The sequence below is a fragment of the Salmo salar genome, chromosome ssa17, assembly GCF_905237065.1.
Source record: "Salmo salar chromosome ssa17, Ssal_v3.1, whole genome shotgun sequence".
Classification (NCBI taxonomy): domain Eukaryota; kingdom Metazoa; phylum Chordata; class Actinopteri; order Salmoniformes; family Salmonidae; genus Salmo; species Salmo salar.
The window spans coordinates 29,746,212-29,768,298 of NC_059458.1; the positions used below are offsets into that span (position 1 = coordinate 29,746,212).

The following is a 22,087-nucleotide window of genomic DNA, read 5'->3' on the forward strand; positions in this document are numbered from 1 at the left end:
GATTGACTTCCTGTCTCTGACCTGGTGAGACTGACAGAGGCACATTCATCTAGCTATTGAAATAGGCAGTAGTCTTGCAGTAAACACATTTTTGTGGCTGGTGTGTATATGGGTAGCCTCACTGTTCAATGTTGGAATCTTTGTCCAATTCTCTACTTTAAATAAACTGTCTTGCCACTGTCTATCAGCGACACCTGTCGGTCACCCTGCACCTCCAGCAGCTGCCACAAGGGGGCAGCATCTCCACAGTATAAAGCCTCCTATCATGTGTTTACATTTACATTTACATTTAAGTCATTTAGCAGACGCTCTTATCCAGAGCGACTTCACTAAATGTATCAGTTGAAAAGGAAATTAGGTAATTTTTCCATTCTGGTCTCCATGGTTTCTGTTGGTTGATAGAGTCCACATCAGTCATGGTCTCCATGGCGATGAGGTGGCAAGCCAGCACACTTTGCTAACAAACTTACTTAACCCCTGGGAGAGTGGCTGACATTGCTATTGTCTTTCTAAGTTCACAAATAAGTTGGTCTCCAATAACCACCATTTATTTGTATTATTCTATGGCCTAATGAATTGGTTTGGCATTGGCAGTACTAAGTATGGTGTTGGATAGTGGAGACAGAGGTGTTGTGAAACAGACCCAGAGGAGTGTCTTGTTTGGGTTTATTCAGTCAGTTTCATGCAATTGCACTACATTTTCATGCAATTAGTTCAGTTTCAAATGTAAAAATGTCAATATTTACAGTTACAGGCAAGGAGAGAAAGATTGTTTGCCTTGAGTTCTGGTGGAAGCCATCTTTGAGGGGGCCCTAAATCACCCCACCCCATACACACACACAAACACACGCAAACTTGTGCACGTATATACACACAGACTTGTCTCTCCTGGATCAGGGTTAATAACTGTGTGGTTAGCTGTCAGAGGCACTTAGTGTGAAGCTGGGCAGGCAGAGAGGGCTAACACACACACACACACACACACACACACACACACACACACACACACACACACACACACACACACACACACACACACACACACACACACACACACACACACACACACACACACACACAGGCTCTCTGGCTGTTAAGGAGCCCTGGCTCTGCACAGAGAGGAGGATGGGATGAATGAAAGAGAGAAAGGAAGGCAGGCAGGATAAAGGGTAGATGTTCCAACAGTAAGAGAGGTTAAGTGTGACGTTGTCCCTTACAGGTGAGATCTGCTGAGACATAATGAGACTGGACAACTTCCTTCATCCACAAGTTCACACACACTGTCTGGAAAGAGGGCGCTCCCCCACAACCAACTCTATCAGATATATGGACTCAACTACCTCCATAACATGCTGCCATAGCCGCAGGAAGTCTTTTTTGGGGAGGGAGGGGGGAGAGGGGTCTGCTACTTTTGTGAAAAAAAATTCAACTAAATGTATTTGAGTGTTAACCAGCATTTGTAACTTGAGTCTGACAATTATCTGTACAAAACAGTTAGTAATACTTGTGGAATATAAAAATACTTGCTTGACATACAGTATGTTTTCTAGTTTCTTGAAAAACAACCTATTTCTGTGTGTAAACTGAAATGGTCTATTCATTCCCTTCACATTTTAGTAAACTCTCTAATCCAGAGCAATTTACAGTAGGGAATGCATACATGTTCATACTGGTCCCCCATGGGAATTGAACCCACAACCCTAGCATCGCAAGCACTATCCTGTACCAACTGAGCCACACCATCACACACTGTCATCACAAACCAATTGAACTCTCAATGTACTCAATTACTGTATTGGACCATTGTTGCTCATCATGGTAATAGAAAGTCTGCAGGTATTAACCTAGATGACCAGCGTATGTACAGTACAGTCATGTACATACATTACGTGGTTTGGAAGGATGGTCAATTAATACTGCACAAAAAGTGGTTGTTTTCCATGTTGTTTGATCAAGAAAAATATTTAATTTGATGTGTGTTTTGTGTCTTTGTCCATAACGTTGCACCTTTTGATGTAACTGTTTGAGTACAGGGTTTAGTTATTTCTGGATTTCATTAGAATGACATCACAGAGAAAGGGACAGGGCAACAATTCCAACTATTGAATCTTGCAAGATACTGTTCTTAATTATACAACTACCTTTATTGCCAAAGTGGAGATGCTGTAAAAAACATTTGCCCACGGTACAGACGTCTATATCGGGCCGCTAATACTGGTAAGGGCCCAGTATACTACTTTTGTGGACAAATATTTTTTTAAATATATACTGCTCAAAAAAATAAAGGGAACACTTAAACAACACAATGTAACTCCAATTCAATCACACTTCTGTGAAATCAAACTGTCCACTTAGGAAGCAACACTGATGGACAATAAATTTCACATGCTGTTGTGCAAATGGAATAGACAACAGGTGGAAATTATAGGCAATTAGCAAGACACCCCCAATAAAGGAGTGGTTCTGCAGGTGGGGACCACAGACCACTTCTCAGTTCCTATGCTTCCTGGCTGATGTTTTGGTCTCTTTTGAATGCTGGCGGTGCTTTCACTCTAGTGGTAGCATGAGACGGAGTCTACAACCCACACAAGTGGCTCAGGTAGTGCAGCTCATCCAGGATGGCACATCAATGCGAGCTGTGGCAAGAAGGTTTCCTGTGTCTGTCAGCGTAGTGTCCAGAGCATGGAGGCGCTACCAGGAGACAGGCCAGTACATCAGGAGATGTGGAGGAGGCCGTAGGAGGGCAACAACCCAGCAGCAGGACCGCTACCTCCGCCTTTGTGCAAGGAGGAGCAGGAGAAGCACTGCCAGAGCCCTGCAAAATGACCTCCAGCAGGCCACAAATGTGCATGTGTCTGCTCAAATGGTCAGAAACAGACTCCATGAGGGTGGTATGACGGCCCGACGTCCACAGGTGGGGGTTGTGCTTACAGCCCAACACCGTGCAGGACGTTTGGCATTTGCCAGAGAACACCAGGATTGGCAAATTCGCCACTGGCGCCCTGTGCTCTTCACAGATGAAAGCAGGTTCACACTGAGCACATGTGACAGACGTGACAGAGTCTGGAGACGCCGTGGAGAACGTTCTGCTGCCTGCAACATCCTCCAGCATGACCGGTTTGGCGGTGGGTCAGTCATGGTGTGGGGTGGCATTTCTTTGGGGGGCCGCACAGCCCTCCATGTGCTCGCCAGAGGTAGCCTGACTGCCATTAGGTACCGAGATGAGATCCTCAGACCCCTTGTGAGACCATATGCTGGTGCGGTTGGCCCTGGGTTCCTCCTAATGCAAGACAATGCTAGACCTCATGTGGCTGGAGTGTGTCAGCATTTCCTGCAAGAGGAAGGCATTGATGCTATGGACTGGCCCGCCCGTTCCCCAGACCTGAATCCAATTGAGCACATCTGGGACATCATGTCTCGCTCCATCCACCAACGTCACGTTGCACCACAGACTGTCCAGGAGTTGGCGGATGCTTTAGTCCAGGTCTGGGAGGAGATCCCTCAGGAGACCACCCGCCACCTCATCAGGAGCATGCCCAGGCATTGTAGGGAGGTCATACAGGCACATGGAGGCCACACACACTACTGAGCCTCATTTTCACTTGTTTTAAGGACATTACATCAAAGTTGGATCAGCCTGTAGTGTGGTTTTCCACTTTAATTTTGAGTGTGACTCCAAATCCAGACCTCCATGGGTTGATAAATTGGATTTCCATTGATTATTTTTGTGTGATTTTGTTGTCAGCACATTCAACTATGTAAAGAAAAAAGTATTTAATAAGATTATTTCATTCATTCAGATCTAGGATGTGTTATTTTAGTGTTCCCTTTATTTTTTTGAGCAGTGTATATACACAACCATTCAAAAGTTTGGGGTCACTTAGAAATGTCATTGTTTTTTAAAGAAAAGCACATTTTCTGTCCATTAAAATAACATCAAATTGATCAGAAATACAGTGTAGACATTGTTAATGTTGTAAATGACTATTGTAGCGGGAAACGGCAGATGTTTTATGGAATATCTACATAGGTGTACAGAGGCCCATTATCAGCAACCATCACTCCTGTGTTCCAATAGCACGTTGTGTTAGCTAATCCAAGTTTATAATTTTAAAAGGTTATTGATCATTAGAAAACCTTTTGCAATTATGTTAGCACAGCTGAAAACTGTTGCTCTGATTAAAGAAGCAATAAAACTGGCCTTCTTTAGACTAGTTGAGTATCTGGAGCATCAGCATTTGTGGGTTTGATTACAGGCTCAAAATGGCCAGAAACAATGAATGAGAAATGAAGGCTATTCCATGAGAGAAATTGCCAAGAAACTGAAGATCTCATACAACGCTGTGTACTACTCCCTTCACAGAACAGCGCAAACTGGCTCTAACCAGAATAGAAAGAGGAGTGGGAGGCCCCGATGCACAACTGAGCAAGAGGACAAGTACATTAGAGTGTCTAGTTTGAGAAACAGACGCCTCAGAAGTCCTCAACTGGCAGCATCATTAAATAGTACCCGCAAAACACCAGTCTCAACATCAACAGTGAAGAGGCGACTCCGGGATGCTGGTCTTCTAGGCCATATCTCAGACTGGCCAATAAAAATGTAAGATTAAGATGGGCAAAAGAACACAGACACTGGACAGAGGAACTCTGCCTAGAAGGCTAGTATCCCAGATATTCCATAAAAAATCTGCCATTTGCAGCTACAATAGTCATTTACAGCATTAGCAATGTCTACACTGTATTTCTGATCAATTTGATGTTATTTCAATGGACAAAAAATGTTATTTTCTTTCAAAAACAAGGACATTTCTAAGTGAGTCCTAACTTTTGAACGGTATTGTATGTATATATATATACAGTACCAGTCAAAAGTTTGGACACACCTAATCATTCAAGGGTTTTTCTTTATTTTTACTATTTTCTACATTGTAGAATAATAGTGGAGACATCAAAACTATGAAATAACACACATGGAATCATGTAGTAACCAAAAAAGTGTTAAACATTCTTCAAAGTAGCCACACTTTTCCTTAATGACAGCTTTGCACACTCTCGGCATTCTCTCAACCAGCTTCCCCTGGAATGCTTTCCCAACAGTCTTGAAGGAATTCCCACATATGCTGAGCACTTGTTGGCTGCTTTTCCTTCACTCTGTGATCCAACTCATCCCAAACCATCTCAATTGGGTTAAAGTCAGGTGATTGTGGAGGCCAGGTCATGTGATGCAGCACTCCATCACTCTCCTTCTGGTCAAATAGCCCTTACACAGCCTGGACGTGTGTTGGGTCATTATCCTGTTGAAAAACAAATTATAGTCCCACTAAGCGCAAACCAGATGGGATGGCGTATCGCTGCAGAATGCTGTGGTAGCCATGCTGGTTAAGTGTGCCTTGAATTCTAAATAAATCACAACAGTGTCACCAGCAAACCACCCCCACACCGTCACACCTCCTCCTCCATGCTTCACAGTGGGGACCACACATGTAGAGATCATCCGTTCACCTACTCTCACAAAGACATGGCAGTTGGAACCAAAAATCTCAAATTTGGACTCATCAGACCAAAGGACAGATTTCCACCGGTCTAATGTCCATTGCTCGTGTTTCTTGGTCCAAGCAAGTCTATTCTTCTTCTTGGGGTCCTTTAGTAGTGGTTTCATTGCAGCAATTCGACCATGAAGGCCTGATTCACACAGTCTCCTCTGAACAGTTGATGTTGAGATGTATCTGTTACTTGAACTCTGTGATATATTTGGGCTGCAATTTCTCAGGCTGGTAACTCTAATGAACTTATCCTCTGCACCAGAGGAAACTGTGGCAGTCCTCATTAGAGCCAGTTTCATCATTGCACTTGATGGTTTTTGCGACTGCACCTGAAATAAAACGTTCAAAGTTCTTGAAATGTTCCAGATTGACTGACATTCATGTCTTAAAGTAATGATGGACTGTCATTTCTCTTTGCTTATTTGAGCTGTTCTTGCTATAATATAGACTTGTTTTTTTACCAATTAGGGCTATCATCTGGATACCACCCCTACCTTGTCACAAGACAACTGATTGGCTCAAACGCATTAAGAAGGAAATAAATTCCACAAATTAACTTTTAATGAGGCACACCTGTTTATTGAAATGCATTCCAGGTGACTACCTCATGAAGCTGGTTGAGAGAATGCCAAGAACGTGCAAAGCTGTCATCAAGGCAAAGGGTGGCTACTTTGAAGAATCTAAAACATAAAATATATTTGGATTTGTTTTACACTTTTTTGGTTACTACATAATTCCATATGTGTTATTTCCTAGTTTTGATGTTTTCACTATTATTCTACAAAGAAGAAAATAGTAAAAATAAAGAAAAACCCTTGAATGAGTAGGTGGGTCCAAACTTCTGACTGGTACTGTATACTTCCCGCGGCTATGCATGTGTCCATTGGGGTCAATATGGTGGGGCTCCATATGTTGGGGCTCCATATGGTGGGGCTCCATATGTTTGGGCTCCATAATGTGGCACTCCATATGCTGGTGCTCCATATCGTTGGGCTCTATATGGTTGGGCTCCATAATGTGGCGCTCCATATGCTGGAGCTCCATATTGTGGGGCTCCATATGTTGGGGCTCCATATGGTTGGGCTCCATATGCTGGCGCTCCATATGCTGTTGCACCTTCTAGTTGTCTGCAGTGCAGAGCAGAAATCCTGGTAGTGAGTCTCCAAACAAACGTGAGGTTTGGGATCAAAGTCCAGCTCATCCCTGGAGCACAGATAAGATGAATGTGACTGTAGCCCAGCTATGTTTACCATGCCGTAACTAACATGATTATAGCTCTGGATCAAACGCTACAATTCACAGTCTGATTGTTTTCACATTGGCCTAGCCTCTTATTCACAGACATCGAACGGGACCATCCCATTCAAATAATTTATCTCTAAGTATTTTTAATTTCCGACAGACAGACAGGTAGCAGACAGACATACAGTCAGGTGACAGACAGACAGGCAGGCAGACAGACAGAGACAGGATGGAAGATACAGTATATTGTAGACAGACAGACAGACAGACAGACAGACAGACAGACAGACAGACAGACAGACAGACAGACAGACAGACAGACAGACAGACAAGACAGACAGACAGACAGACAGACAGACAGACAGACAGACAGACAGACAGACAGACAGGATGGTAGATACAGTATATTGTAGACAGACAGACAGGATGGTAGATACAGTATATTGTAGACAGACAGACAGACAGGATGGTAGATACAGTATATTGTAGACAGACAGACAGACAGACAGACAGACAGACAGACAGACAGACAGACAGACAGACAGACAGACAGACAGACAGACAGACAGACAGACAGACAGACAGACAGACAGACAGACAGACAGGATGGTAGATACAGTATATTGCAGACAGACAGACAGACAGACAGACAGACAGACAGACAGACAGACAGACAGACAGACAGACAGACAGACAGACAGACAGACAGGATGGTAGATACAGGATATTGTAGACAGACAGACAGACAGGATGGTAGATACAGTATATTGTAGACAGACAGACAGACATGATGGTAGATACAGTATATTGTAGACAGACAGACAGACAGACAGACAGACAGACAGACAGACAGACAGACAGACAGACAGACAGACAGACAGACAGACAGACAGACAGACAGACAGACAGACAGACAGACAGGATGGTAGATACAGGATATTGTAGACAGACAGACAGACAGGATGGTAGATACAGTATATTGTAGACAGACAGACAGACATGATGGTAGATACAGTATATTGTAGACAGACAGACAGACAGACAGACAGACAGACAGACAGACAGACAGACAGACAGACAGACAGACAGACAGACAGACAGACAGACAGACAGACAGACAGACAGACAGACAGACAGACAGGATGGTAGATACAGGATATTGTAGACAGACAGACAGACAGGATGGTAGATACAGTATATTGTAGACAGACAGACAGACATGATGGTAGATACAGAATATTGTAGACAGATGATAAAAGCCACTCCATGAGCCTCTCAGTCAGACCTTTATGCCACAAAATAACCACCATCAGCTGTTTCCCTATTATTTAGACATTTGGTCATGTGTAAAGCTACCAGTGGCAGTCATGGAATACGTTACAGTAATGTGACCATGTGATAAATGAAATGAAGACAAAGGGGAGGGGAAAGAGAAGCTGTAGTGAGTTTTGGTCTTGGAGTCTGTAGATGACATTATTTTAGTGCCTAAGAAATGAAAACTGGCCTCAGTTACTGCCTATGTTGACTTAACCATCGAGACCCTTCAGATCAAGTGGCAAAGCAAGGTCTTTAGCCCAATTAGCGTCTGTCTGACCCGTGTGCTGCCTTCAATGTGTTTTGCATTAGCTAAGAGGCTACATGAGCTCCCCTCCCTTTGACCCAACAGTAGAGGACCTATGTGGTAATGTTATGACTCTTCAAGGTCCCCAGAAGGTGTGTCATGCCAGACAGGCACATCATACATGCTATCACAACAAGTCATTTAACCTACTACTCTGGTTATCTCCTTGTATTATCTGATTGTTACATGATTTACTATTTACCAGGTAGATCAATCAACCGAAATGTTAGTCTTTTAATTACTATTTAATGTGTGTGTGTGTGTGTGTGTGTGTGTGTGTGTGTGTGTGGTGTGTGTGTGTGTGTGTGTGTGTGTGTGTGTGTGTGTGTGTGTGTGTGTGTGTGTGTGTGTGTGTGTGTGTGTGTGTGTGTGTGTGAGCGAGCATACTTTCCCTTCGAAACTGTATGTGTATTGCCCAATGTCTTGAGGCTTAGGGTTGTGCCTGCAGAAATGTAATATGTTGGAACAAAATTCCTGTGGTGAAAATAACTCTTCGGATTCCTCACCTTTTTCCTTGTCTGATGAGGAGCCTTTGAAACCCCATGGCACGTGATCTTATCATTGCAATTGTCTCGTATCACCACGAAAATGCATGAAATATAATGTGATGAATGTGGTGGTTTTTCAGATTTTTCATTTATGCCTTTGTAGCAGATTCGGTCAAATCCTGAAACAATTTCATAATTTATTCCTATGAATGTTTGTCGACTATAATCCCCATTTTTTAAAATAATTGCATTCAATTTCGTTCTGCGACTATGCAATTAAAATGATGCCAATGTATTCAAATCGAACACCAAGTAATTGTGTAGCATATAATTCCAACTTTAATTTCCCTGACGGCCTTTGAACAATATTTTATTCGTCTGGAAAAACAATTGCTGTTGTTTTATGTTAGGTTTCATCTTCCTTTTCTTCTTCATAGTATCAGGATAGCCATTATTCTTATTCCTCCGATTGCTGGTGTTGCTAATAGCCTAACATACAATTGCAGTTATTGCAGTAAAGTCGTTCAGTAAGTACAGACAATAATGTGCCCTCTGACATTATGTGCTAGTCTGGGTACCAGTCTTCTGAGCTAACATTCCACTCCCTGCCACAAGACAAATGACAGGAGAGAGAGGCAAGGAGTGGAATGTAATAAATAGCTGAACAGAGACAGCAAACAGGCTAATTATGTACCAACGGTCATTGTTAACTCACATTCATTGGAAAGATGCCGTTTTCCAGAGTTAAATATATATATATATATATATATATATATATATATATATATATATATATATATATATATATATATATTTAAATATCTTAACAATGAAATAACGAAATAGGCCTGACAAATAGGCAAAAATAAAATCGGAATTAAAATAACAAATGCTGTCGGCTCATGCGTCAAGATGCGACTAATTATAAATAAAGAATAGTTTTGGTTATATCACTAACCTACAGTTGTGAATATAGTTTAGACTAATGTTTTAAGTCAATAAAATAATTTACATTTGGTTATTAGATTACTTTAGACTATTTGTCTAATAAATCACACCATTCCCTTATTGGCAATTGTGTGAAAATGTATATTTGTCCTATTGAGACATTCTGGAATCGAAAAAGTATCAGTAACAACGCTACAATTAACGAAATGTAAGCTACACATTAGTTATAGTCTACGGAATGTCCTTCATTCCGTAGACTATAACTAATGTGTAGCTTACATTTCCAACTATAGAAATCAAGATACCAGTTAGTTTAAACTACACAGAAATCAAACGAGGCGAAATTATGTAAATTAATTACTTTATAGTTGATTGTTGAAGGTAAGAGAATAGTTCTGAATAATGATGGTTTGTGAAGACCTGTAAAAAGCAAAGTTGAGGCTTTTTGTTGACTGTATAAAATGTCCGTAGGGTTGCGCTGTTTTCATGTCATATGAATGGCACTCACAAATGCTACCACTATTTCGGGGCCCACTGTCTCTCTTGAATATTCATTCTACTAATACAAGTGTCAACATAGCCAATAAAAAGCATCGTCAACTAGGTTGGTTGGTGGCCGACTTACTTGTGGCGATGGACTGTCAAATTTCAGTCTGCAAGTTGTAATTATCTAACTCAGGTGAGAAACAAAGCTCCATTTTGTAATTCTTTAAACATTGTATTACATACAATTTCGACGACCTGGTGCAGCTTGTCTAAAAACCTGTTGCACGTACTGTAGACCTATAACTACTGAACGGCTAGACTGTAACTTATTGCTGCATGTTTGGTATTTTGACTGACATGTTAACTTGGGTGTTTTATTGATATGCAATTTTGTTGACTACAAAACGTGTTATGCCCTTGACAAAAAGTTGAATATTTCATAACAACGTGAACAACATTATAATGAAATATTATTTAAACGTATAAATCAAATGAAAATAATGTATATCATGTACTCACAGGAAATATAGTCCAGTAGGCCTAGTTACAGCAAGCCTGTGGCCACGACCAATTTACTACAGTCATTTAACATGCCGCCAACACAGTGGGAATGTTCGTTTGTACAGACGTTATGTACGCCGATGCCTAACACCTTATATATAGACTATCTAGGTATCAGTTGTAAGCCTATAAACGTGTTGGCAATCAGAACGCTGTTTTTATAGTCGAGAAACAAAATATTTTTAACACATGGCGTTTATGTAGGCCCTGGGTCTGTCTTGTGAAAATGTTATACTATTTTATCAGGCTATACAGCATAGAATATGCCAATACCCTGTACATGTGAATTAAGTATATCATAATTGTGTGTGTGTGTGTGTGTGTGTGTGTGTGTGTGTGTGTGTGTGTGTGTGTGTGTGTGTGTGTGTGTGTGTGTGTGTGTGTGTGTGTGTGTGTGTGTGTCTGTGTCTGTGTGTGTGTGTGTGTGTGTGTCTGTGTGTGTGTGTGTGTGTGTGTGTGTGTGTGGTGAGAATCCATGAGATACATTCTCTCGGTTACACTAATTTACTAGTTGCTCGCGCATCTTTTTTCCTCAACAAGAGTAGAAAAACATTTCTTCTGACTCGGGTTAGTTAATAGGAAGTAAGTGAAACCAACCTTACATTTACGACACTCAACTGATTGCTATAGTCTTGATATAGGAGTTGATTTGAATTGTTAGTCATTTAATCATAAATATTGCATGAGTTTTAGGCATATGTATTGCACGTCGAGGAGGACATTATAACGCGGTTACGCACAAGGCAAACGTTATCAATCTTTGTTCTGTTTAAATAGCAGAACATCCAGGTTAAGCGTTTAACTGTAGTCTACATTATGTGTCAGAATGATCTCTTGAAGGTTCACAATTGAGAGGAGACAGATTGCACCCCGATATTGTGATCGATAGGCCAGTGTCAATTGTTGACGTTCCAGATATTTTGTGATCACCTGCTCAAAAGTGAGGAGCTCCATTTTGATTAGCATGAAAGCCATGTGCAATGTCACAAAGGCCAATGACTGATGTTGAATGGATATACAGTACAATAGCTTCTGATACCTCCTCCTTTATATCGTAATAGCATCTGATACCCCCTCTCTCGCTCCCTGTCAAACGAAGTCTCCGTTTACTCCCTTTCTCGTATCATCTATAGCATAACCACCGGTCCGATATTTGGTTACCTTGCTGCTTCCGCTATTCGTTTAGCCCATCTATGGCTCCGGTAGTAAAGACAAAGTAACATTCTAACTTCATATCTTCAGGAAAGCAATGAATAAATGAACAAACGTGGAATCATGAGTTGTGCTGCCTGTCGTCCATCCCCTCGAGCGCATTATAGGCGGTTCAATCTAGGAGCTCCGACAGTGAGGTCTCTCTCTCTCTCTCCACCCCCTTCACACACAAACAAACACGCAAGCAAGCACACAGAGCGTATTTCCTCTATCTGCCTTATCTATCGTCCTCTCGCTCGCGCTCTGTCAAGCTGCTTTGCTATCACACTCAAGTAGAGCGCGGAGAAAAACCATCGAGCTCCGAGTGACGGATATCCGACTTCTGCTCCCCGAAACATCCCCAAGTCCAGCCCTGGATTCAATACTTATCATCAATGGACAGAGCTTTCTATCCAACCAGGCGAGGTACAGGCACCACGTAAACAGTGAGTAAAACTTGTTCACCTACTCTTTTTATTATGAGCTTTACCTTTTCAGTCAGCTTTAGCCTACTTTACCAACATTACAAATACAAATAAAAGTATTAGGTGTCCGTTTATAACAATGATAATGACAACAATGGTTCAAGGCGTAATTCTAATAGTAATAGTAATATTTTAAAGGATAAAAATGCTATTAATTAATGATCGTTAATATTAGGCCCAAGACAATATACATTTAATCAATGTATCAACAATGTTCTGGTCGTGCGTCTAGCCTGAATAATTGGCTATTAAAAACAATAGCCTAAATGGGTGAAGAATACAAATTATAAGCAAGGCGTCAATGTTTTGGCGATAATTTAGGTAAATAATGCTCTATCATTAGGCTACCATATAATAACTATTATTAGCTATGATAATAATATTTGGTTTGGATTTTATTATCTCATATTTAGATTTTTCATGTAGCCTAACACTTTTAGATTTCAGATAAAAATAAATGTAGATTATACATTCCACATTAACAATAAAGTTTATCAACAGCTTTACTACTGACAATTATTATAATTATAATAATTATTATACTTTTTTAATTCTACTTGAGGAGTGTGTACGTTCTGATTTAAATCATTACGCAAAACAAAGACAAACTCACTGTGTTGACTGCAAAATACATTTAGCACGGCTTAGTATCAGGTCGAGCCTATATCAATTTGCAATTTTCCATGCTAATTCATTTAGGACAATTTATCACATTGCGTACCTAGCTATCCAACATGCATTATCTTAGTGAAATTAGTTTCGTTGTGGAGTTTGAAATGGAGTGCTACTGACTTATTACTCTACTTTTAGAGTTTTATTTCAACTTTTAATTTATACAAGTAAAAGGCGTAGTGTCCCGAGTCAAACCATTGGCTATAGGTCTGCCTATAGACCTACTTTGTGATTGAGACGTTGACGTATCAATACTTTTCCATGTGTATATTCTCAACTGCATTTAAATGTTTTATCGGAAACACGTCACGGGTCAAATTCAGGAATTTTAGCGCGTTTGAATGTTCATATGTTGAAGACAAACGAATGAGCAACCGGACTGAGCAAGCTGTCTTGCACCATAAGGTGAATACATAATCACTCTACCCTGCATAAATGTCTACAACCTTTCATTAAAAAAGTCATCTAAAATGTTACATTTATAAGCTGGCCTAATGAGTGGACAGGGCACATTTATTGCTCCAACGTTTTTACAGCGAGAGAAAGAGCAGCGTTGCTCTCAGCCAGACGAAGCCTATTGTCCCCAAAAACGTCAACAGCAGTAATTTAGTGGTTCCACTAAAATGCCGGTTTCATTTGGATAAACTTGGTTTCACTGCGGTATGCCAAGTGGAGAGAAAAAAGTTGTTCCTCCAGCTTTCTCTTCATTTCTCTCCCCCAAAATAAAAACTTCAGGGCTTGACAATTTTTTTGTAAATGACTGAATGAAATGCCCCCTTACCATTTTGCTATTCTAACGTTATTTGATTCTATGTAAAACAGTACATGCAAAAGCTAGGCCTCTTACCATGGGTGTGTCTCCCTCATTAAGCATACAGTTAAATGGTTAATTCAAATAAAATCCTATTTTTATTCATCACATGCTTCATTAACAATAGGTGTAGACTAACAGTGAAATGTTTACTTAAGGCCCTTCCTAACAATGCAGAGAACAAGAAAATAGACAAATAATAGAAAAGTAAAATATGTAATAAGACTGTAAGTAATAATACATTCACAATGAGTAATGATAACTTGGCTACAGTGCATTCGGAAAGTATTCAGACCCCTTGACTTTTTCCACATTTTGTTACGTTACAGCCATATTCTAAAATGGATTAAATAGTTTTTTCCCCTCATCAATCTACACACAATACCACATGATGACAAAACAAAAACAGGTTTTTGGACATTTTTGCAAATGTACAAAAACCCCCCCCGGAAATATGATATTTATATAAATATTCAGACCATTTACTCAGTACTTTGTTGAAGCACCTTTGGCAGCAATTACAGCCTTAAGTTGTCTTGGATATGATGCTACAAGCTTGGCACAGCTATTTTCAGGTATCTCCAGAGATGTTCGATCAGGTTCAAGTCCGGGCTCTGGATGGGCCACTCAAGAACATCAGGGACTCCTGCGTTGTCACTCCTGCGTTGTCTTGGCTGTGTGCTTAGAGTTTTTGTCTGGTTGGAAGGAGAACCTTCTTCCCATTCTGAGGTCCTGAGCCCATTCTGAGGTCCTGAGGTTTTCATCAAAGATCTCTCTGTACTTTGCTCCGTTCATCTTTGCCTCGATCCTGACAAGTCTCACAGTCCCTGCCGCTGAAAGACATCCCCACAGCATGATGCTGCCACCACCATGCTTCACCGTAGTGATGGTGCCAGGTTTCCTCCAGAATTGACACTTGGCATTCAGGCCAAATAGTTTAATCTTGGTTTCATCAGTCCAGAGAATCTTGTTTCTCATGGTCTGAGAGTCCTTTAGGTGCCTTTTGGCAAACTCCAAGCGGGCTGTTATGTACCTTTTACTGAGGAGTGGCTTCCGTCTGGCCACTCTAACATAAAGGCCTGATTGGTGGAGTGCTGCAGAGATGGTTGTCCTTCTGGAAGGTTCTCCCATCTCCACAGAGGAACTCTGGAGCTCTGTCAGAGTGACCATCGGGTTCTTGATCACCTCCCTGACCAAGGACCTTCTCCCCCGATGTCTCAGTTTGGTGGGGCTGCCAGCTCTAGGAAGGGTCTTGGTGGTTCCAAACTTCTTCCATTTAAGAATGATGGAGGCCACGTGTTCTTGGGGAACTTCAATGTTGCAGACATTTTTTGGTACCCTTCCCCACATATGTGCCTTGACATAATCATGTCTTGGAGCTCAACGGCCAATTCCTTCCACCTCATGGCTTGGTTTTTGCTCTGACATGCACTGTCAACTCTGGGACCTTATATAGACAGGTGTGTGCCTTTCCAAATAATGTCCAATCAATTGAATTTACCACAGGTGGACTCCAATCAAGTTGTAGAAACATCTCAAGGATGATCAATGGAAACAGGATGCACCTGAGCTCAATTTCAAGTCTCATGGCAAAGGGTCTGAATACTTCTGTAAATAAGGTATTTCTGGTTTCAATAAATTAGCAAAAATGAGCAAAAACCTGTTTTCACTTTGTGATTATGGGGTATTGCGTGTAGATTGATGAGAAAAATGTTTTATTTAATCAATTTTAGAATAAGGCTGTTACGTAACAAAATGTGGAAAAAGGGAATGGGTCTGAATACTTTCTGAATGCACAGTATACACAAGGGGTATCAGTGCCAAGTCGGTGTGCAGGGATACAAGGTCATTTAGTTAGATATGTACATATACCTAGGATTAAGTGACTGATAATAAACAGTAGCAGCAGCATACCGTATGTGATCAGACAAAAATGTTAGTGGAAAAAGCTTCAATGCAGATAGTCCAGGTTGCTATTTGGTTAACTATTTAACAAACTATATATTTAGCTGTCTTGTTTAGCAGTCTCATGGCTAGGGGGTAGAAGCTGTTCAGGGACCTATTGGTAACAGACTTGGTGCATCGGTACCGCTTGCTATGCGGTAGCAGAGAGAACAGTATATGACTTGGGTGGCAGGAGTCCTTGACAATTTTTAGGGCCTTCCTCTGACACCACCTGGTATAGAGGTCCTGGATAGCAGGGAGCTCGGTCATAGTAATGTACTGGGCCATACGCACAATCCTCTGTAGCGCCTTGTGGTCAGATGCCAAGCAGTTACCACACCAAGCGGGTGATGCAGCCAGTCAAGATACTGTCAATGGTGCAGCTGTAGAACTGAGGATCTGAGGGCCCATGACAAATCTTTTCAGCCTCCTGAGGGGAAGAGGCATTGTTGTACCATCTTCACGCCTGTGTTGGGGTGTTTGGACCATGATAGATCCTTGGTGATGTGGACACCGAGGAACTTGAAGCTCTCGACCCGCTCCACTATAGCCCTGTTGATGTGAATGGGGGCGTACTAGGCCCTCCGTTTCTGTAGTCCACGATCATCTCCTTTGTCTTGCTGATGTTGAGGGAGAGGGTGTTGTTCTGGCACCACACTGCCAGGTCTCTGTCCTCCCCCCTATAGGCTGTCTCATCGTCGTTGGTAATCAGGCCTACCACTGTCGTGTTGTCGGCAAACTTAATGATGGTGTTGGAGTCATGGATGGCCACGTAGTCATGGGTGAACAGAGTAAATGAGGAGACTAAGCACCCACCCCTGAGGGGCCCCTGTGTTGAGGGCCAGTGTGGCGGATGTGCTGTTGCCTACCCTCCCCGCCTGTGGGCGGCTCGTCAGGAAGTCCAGTTTCAGAAGGAGGTGTTCTGTGCCAGGGTCCTTAGCTTTGTGATGAGCTTGGAGGGCACTATGGTGTTGAACGCTGAGCTGTAGTCAACAACAGCATTCTTACATGGGTGTTCCTCTTGTCCAGATGGGAAATAGTAGTGTAAGAGTGCGATAGAGATTGCATCATCTGGGGCCTCCCAAGTGGGGCTGCGGTCTAAGGCACTGCTAGAGGTGTCACTACAGACCTGGGTTCGATCCAAGGCCTTGATCGGGATTCCCATAGTGCGGTGCACAATTGGCCCAGCATCATCTGGGTTTGGCCAGGGGGGCTTTACTTAACTCATTGCGCTCTAGCCACTTTTTGTGGCGGGCCGGGCGCCTGCAGGCTGAACTTGGTCGTCGGTTGAATGGTGTTTCCTCCGACACATTGGTGCGGCTGCTTTTAGGGTTAAGCGAGCGGGGGTTAAGAAGCGCGGTTTGGTGGGACATGTTTCGGAGGACACTCGACCTTCGCCTCCCGAGCCTGTTGTGGAGTTGCAGAGATGAGACAAGATCAAAATTGGGGTGAAAAAAGGGCACAAAAATGACATTGCGTCATCTGTGGATCTGTTGGGGCAGTATGTGAAGTGGAATGGGTCCCGGGTGAGTGGGATTAAGGTGTTGATGTGAGCCATGACCAACCTTTCAAAGCATTTCATGGATACAGATGTGAGTGCTTTGGGGCGATAGTAATTTAGACAGGTTACCTTGGCGTTCTTGGGCACAGGGACTATGGTGGGCTGCTTGAAACATGTAGGTATTACAGACTGTGAAGTCAGTGAGGACACTTGCCAGCTGGTCAGTGCACGCTCGGAGTACACGTCTTGGTAATCCGTCTGGCCCTGCGGCCTTGTGAATGTTAACCTGTTTAAAGGTCTTGCTCACATCGGTTATGGAGAGCGTTATCACACAGTCATCCTGAACAGCTGGTGCTCTAATGCATGGTTCAGTGTTGCTTGCCTCGAAGCGAACATAGAAGGCATATAGCTCGTCTGGTATGCTCGTGTCACTGGGCAGCTCACAGCTGGGTTTCCCTTTGTAATCTGGGATAGTTTGCTAGCCCTGCCACATCCAACGAGCGCCAGAGCTGGCGTAGTACTGTAGGATTCGATCTTAGTCCTGTATTGACACTTTGCCAGTGTGATGGTTCGTCGGAGGTCATAGCGGGATTTCGTATAAGAGTCCCGATTAGTGTCCCACTCCTTGAAAGCGGTGCTCTAGCCTTTAGCTCAGTGCGGATGTTGGCTGTAATCCATGTCTTCTGGTTGGGATAAACTTATTAATAAAGCCGAAGACTGGTGTGGTAAAATCCTGAATGTTATCGGATGAATCCCAGAACATATTCCAGTCTGTACAAGTGAAACAGTCCTGTAGTTTAGCATCCGCTTTATCGGACCACTTCGCACTGGTACTTCCTGTTTGAGTTTTTACTTGTAAGCATGAAACAGTAGGATAGAGTTATGGTCAGATTTGCCAGATGGAGAAAGAGGGAGAGCCTTGTATGCATTTCTGTGTTTTGAGTAAAGGTGATCTAGAATTTTGTCAACCCTTGTTGTACAGGTGACATGCTGGTAAAAATGTGGTAAAATGGATTTCAGTTTCCCTGCATTAAAATGACTGGCCACTAGGAGCACCGCCTCTGAATGTGCATTTTCTTGTTTGCTTATGGCGCTATACAGCTCGTTGAGTGTGGTCTTAGTGCCAGCATCGGTTTGTGGTGGTAAATAGACAGCTATGAAAAACATAGATGAAAACTCTCATGGGAAATAGTATGGTTTGCAGCTTATCCTGAGGTATTCTAACTCAGGCGAGAAAAAACTCAAGATTTCCTTAACATTAGAGATTGCGCACCATCTGTTGTTAACAAAGAGACACGGGTAGAAGGTTTCAGTTTTCAGAATGAATGGGCATGGGCGGGCACTAGGCCTAGTTAATAAAAACATGCTTTGGTGTGGTAGGTTTGATTAAATTCCATCAATTGGCTCCATGTTTGAATTAAAGTTTGAGTTGAAACAAGTTATCAAACTAGCATTGAAAGGTATTTTGAAGAGAAAATAATTGAATGGTACTTTAATAAAATATGGCTTATGCAGTACTGGGTTTTCACAGTGAATGGTATGAATGTGTGATACTATGTTGACCCTGTGTTGTCTAGTACATTTGGCATCCACACTCCATGAGTGTGAGTGTAGTATACTGTAGTGAGTGTAGTATGCTCTGGTGAGTGTAGTATACTTTAGTGAGTGTAGTATACTCTAGTGAGTGTAGTATACTGTAATGAGTGTAGTATACTGTAATGAGTGTAGTATACTGCAGTGAGTGTAGTATGCTCTAGTGAATGTAGTATACTGTAGTGAGTGTAGTGTGCTCTAGTGAGTGTAGTATACTGTAGTGCGTGAAGTATACTGTAGTGAGTGTAGTATTCTCTAGTGAGTGTAGTATACTGTAGTGAGTGTAGTATACTGTAGTGAGTGTAGTATGCTCTAGTGAGTGTAGTATACTGTAGTGAGTGTAGTATGCTCAAGTGAGTGTAGTATACTGTAGTGAGGGTAGTATGCTCTAGTGAGTGTAGTATGCTCTAGTGAGTGTAGTATACTGTAGTGAGTGTAGTATACTGTAGTGAGTGTAGTATGCTCTAGTGAGTGTAGTATACTGTAGTGAGTGTAGTATACTGTAGTGAGTGTAGTATGCTCTAGTGAGTGTAGTATACTGTAGTGAGTGTAGTATGCTCTAGTGAGTGTAGTATGCTCTAGTGAGTGTAGTATACTGTAGTGAGTGTAGTATGCTCTAGCGAGTGTAGTATACTGTAGTGAGTGTAGTATACTGTAGTGAGTGTAGTATACTGTAGTGAGTGTAGTATGCTCTAGTGAGTGTAGTATACTGTAGTGAGTGTAGTATACTGTAGTGAGTGTAGTATGCTCTAGTGAGTGTAGTATACTGTAGTGAGTGTAGTTGCTCCAGTGTGTGGTCTCTATGTGTCTGTACAGTCTCCCAGTGTTGTACACTTGAAGTGGTTTCTGTGTGTCTGTATGTGTATGTTTATATTGAGAATGCATGGCATTCATGAGGACAGGGTCCGAGTAGGAGTCTGTGTAAAGGTTCAAACCGGAACCATTTTGTGATGGGAGCAGTTCATGTTTTTTACAGTTTTAATAAGATATTGATGAGGTGGCATCAGATTAGAGGCATGGCTTATTTGAGGCGTAGCTTCCACATTTTTTGGTCACTTGTTAGCATAAATGTAATTCCTGTTATGATGTTCCTTGAATATTTATGCATGTTACATATTATAATATAATAATAACATTAACATTGCTGATTACATACAGTAATAAAGTAGTAACTATTCCAACTTGGGATTTGCATAGGCTCTTGAGAAAGTCATACACCTCGTTTAGCCTCATTGAAGCTACAAAACGGTCAGTGTTCAACCTTAACATGTGACGGCAAAACAACAGAACAGATGAACAACAATGACATTTACTCTGACAGGGACCATAAAAGATCTATCCTAAAGCCACGCCCCTACTAAGCCACACCTCCACTACATAGTGTCATTAAAGGTTCCTCCAAGAACCCCTCAACTAACCGAAGGTGCAAATATGAAGCATTGACTAGAAATGGTTCTTTGAGGATCTCCAACGATCCTCAAGTCACTAATTCTGAGAGCATACAGCATAATCTTTATTATTATTATTATTATTGTTATTATTATTATTATTGTTATTATTATTGTTATTGTTATTATTGTCATAATTATTGTTGTTATTATTATTATTATTATTGTTATTATTATTAATAAAAGTATTAGTATTGTTAGTATTATTATTATTATTGTTATTATTCTTATTATTGTTATTGTTATTATTGTCATTATTATTGTTATTATCATTATTGTTATTATTATTGTTATTATTATTGTTGTTATTGTTATTATCTTTATTGTTATTATTGTTATTATTATTATTATTGTTATTATTATTATTACTGTTGTTATTATCATTGTTGTTATTATTATTGTTATTATCATTATTATCTTTAATAACAACAAGAAGAGGAAGGAACAACACCTAATAGACACTTGAAAATAAGAAATAGAAACATATATCATGTTAAATCTGAGTCTTTTAAAACCCCTTTTCTATGTGGTCCTTTTCATCACCAGACCATAAACATCACGTAGTGATGCATTGTTCACTTCTTATCAGTTACATCAGTCATATATTTCAACAGTCTCAATGACCGAGTAGCTGTAAACAGCCCAAGAGAGCATGTTGACGGCGTTGATATATGAAGAGATCGACTGTCCACTCCGTCAAGCCTAATGCATAGTGAACGTTCCATCATCCTCCGAGCTCTTGGAATATTCACACATAATACTCTCAATGAGGGGTTTGTATACAGCAACTCTTTTGTACAGGACTTTTTTGTTTGGTTACTCAGCCCCTGGATGCATTCCAAATTGCACACTATACCCTATAGTGTACTAGGTTTGACCAGAGCCTATATAGGGAATAGAGTGCCATTTGTGACACAGCCCTTGTTCTGATCTAGTCGTGTGGATCAAAGCTGGAGGGCACTGCTGTGTGATGTCATCAGATGTTATCAGGAGGAGATCTAATGTACTGATAGACATCCATCCATTCAATCAGTCTGACAACTGGCCACTGGACAAACTCACAGGATAGGACTGGTGTGATGAGAAGCGAAGTCAAGAGCTGTGAACACTAAAGTGTGTGTGTGTGTGTGTGTGTGTGTGTGTGTGTGTGTGTGTGTGTGTGTGTGTGTGTGTGTGTGTGTGTCACAGAGAGAGAGAGAGAGAGAGAGAGAGAGAGAGAGAGAGAGGCCTATGTTGTCAGGGGTAGACACTCCCAAAACATATCCTTCCCCTTCATACATGTCTGGTAATCATTTCTCCCTGTTAATGACTCTGGGTGCAGAGATGATGGGGGGCGGAGGGGAGGTGTTTAATCCTGCGTCTGTCTTTCCCAAATCCCATGTAGACGTGTTTATCAGAAGCAGATCTGCAATGCTTGGGGGGAATAGAGTGTTAGTCAATAGCTGTTAAGATTTATAAGCTTTTAATTACACAATGCTCTCCAATCAGGCCTAGCTCTCCCATAGTAGGCTAGCTCCCAGGGATCTGGTCCCATAGCATGATGTGTGGTGGCT

The 22,087-nt window shown here is 41.5% G+C and overlaps 1 protein-coding gene across 2 annotated transcripts in view; it reads left to right on the top strand.

Moving 5' to 3' along the window:
* The first annotated feature begins 12,085 nt into the window (after window positions 1–12,085).
* Window positions 12,086–22,087, top strand: part of LOC106575825 (DNA-binding protein SATB2) — a 54,999-nt gene continuing 44,997 nt past the window's right edge. Inside the window, exon 1 of one of the 2 annotated variants that reach the window (XM_045699352.1) lies at window positions 12,086–12,526. The gene's annotated coding sequence lies outside the window, so the exon portion shown is untranslated. The remainder of the gene's footprint in view (window positions 12,527–22,087) is intronic. The other variant, XM_045699351.1, reaches the window with a different exon arrangement.